The sequence below is a fragment of the Strix uralensis genome, chromosome 31 (genome assembly GCF_047716275.1).
Source record: "Strix uralensis isolate ZFMK-TIS-50842 chromosome 31, bStrUra1, whole genome shotgun sequence".
NCBI lineage: Eukaryota > Metazoa > Chordata > Aves > Strigiformes > Strigidae > Strix > Strix uralensis.
The window spans coordinates 484,305-486,119 of NC_134002.1; the positions used below are offsets into that span (position 1 = coordinate 484,305).

General features: G+C 48.8%; 1 pseudogene; it reads right to left on the minus strand.

Moving 5' to 3' along the window:
- Positions 1–414: 414 nt before the first annotated feature.
- LOC141936034 (serine-rich coiled-coil domain-containing protein 1-like) lies at positions 415–1,538 on the minus strand (annotated as a pseudogene).
- Between the last annotated feature and the right edge of the window lie 277 nt (positions 1,539–1,815).

Sequence of the window (1,815 nt, forward strand, 5' to 3'; positions counted from 1 at the left end):
AAGCAAAGCTATGAACAGCACTGGGGGGTGTTAGCAAACTGTAAGACAGGAGCTTAAAATCATAGACTTTTTGTTTAATTCCTGTAATTTTGGGAGGAGGACTCAAAAGTTACGCGTTGTACTTCCTAGCTAGCACTTGCAACTCTACAAAAGCACTTTATGACCAAACAATTCTTACAGAAGAACTGAGGCAAAAAACCCCCACCAAACCCCACAATGACAAGACCACAAAACATACCTTTAGAAGGGTTTGTTTCATAACCCTGTTGTGTTTTACAGGACTGGGGTTCAGAACATGGAATAATCTTAGGCTCCATTACAGGAACTGTCTCTCTCGTGTGCCTGGACGCCGTGCTTTCATTTCTGCCCCCACCCAACCCCTGTGCTTTTGAAGACAGCGTCCCTGGTTCTTCTCTACGCAAAGGTTTCTGAACATGCATTTCCCGAGTTAATTTCTCCTATGTGCCTGGCATCGCTCACGTGTAGTTCACTGGCTTGCAACAATACTTCTGTTTGATTAGCAGCTGGGGTTTTGAATAAGGTATTAGACTCAACACTACAGGAGCTTGCACGACTCACGGGAGATGCACCAGCAGAATGGCCAGCACTGTCCACAATCTCCATTTCCTCACAGGAGCAGCAGCAGGATTAAAGAAGATCGAGAGGTAGAGCCCTTGTGGCCAAACCCCTCTGTGAGCAGCACCCCAGTCCCGCCACTGGGCAGAGCATCGAGATCCGAAACAGAATCCTCTGTCAGGGCGACAAAGCTGGAGGGGCCTGGGCAGCCGTGAGGTCCCCCGAGAGCAGCGGGGGCTGCAAGGAGCTTCCCACGCCCTCTGTCATCTGAGCCGAGCACGGAGAAGAGGCCTCGGCCATCACAGGTTCACTTTCTGCGTGCGATTTAACCTCCAGCAAGTGCCTGGATTGCTGCACGGAGGGAACGGATTGACTCTCCGGATCTGGTCTGGAAAACCCGTGGTGTGATCAAAAAGATTTAGGGAGAAGTTTCCGTGTGGATTGTTTGACAGAGTACCGGCTCTGCGCCTCTGCAAAGCCTGGATCGCCACCCTCATTCTTCCCAGAGTTATGCAATTGATAAAGACATTCTTATCAGCTGAGGGCTCCTTCCCTCTTCAAACTCCTCTGTCAAAGACCTTGTTATCTCCTTGCTACGTGAGCTGCCAAAGCCAACGGAATGCCTTCCTCTGCTTTTAATGTGTTCCTCTAAGCTCAGGTTTTGAACAGTGCCACGAGAGGACTGGGCACCATTTGAGATGTTGACATTCTGACCAGCCGAGTCAGGCTTCTGCTCACTCCCTCTCTGTTACGGAAGCTGATGGAAGGAGTGCGGAAAATACTCCGGCACTTGCCTGTGCTCCCTGAGCTGGAGTTAGTGCTGGATGGGAAGGGGGCGTGGGCACCAGTGGCATCAGCAGAGAAGGTGAGGAAGGGAGGGAGTCGTGTCTCCAGCTCATACTTCTCCTGAATATTGGCAACCGAGATACTAGAGTCGATCATCTGGATCCTGAGTCCCCCATCAGGGCACAAAGTGTCCGTGGCTCTTCACAGCCAATAAACTAATCTGGGATGGAAAAAAAGAAAAGAAAAAAAATTATATATAAATGATTCAGCCTCAAAGTCCACTTGAACAGACTTTAAGTCAGCCTAAATACACGAGATGCCAACATCAATTTTATGTACAGTTGCAAGTTGTTTACTGAAGATTTTTAGAATTTCAAAGTGATGTTCAATAGGCAGCGCTGAAAACCCAGCAGCTGAGCAAAGATGTGTCTGAAAACGTTCTATAGATGAGAG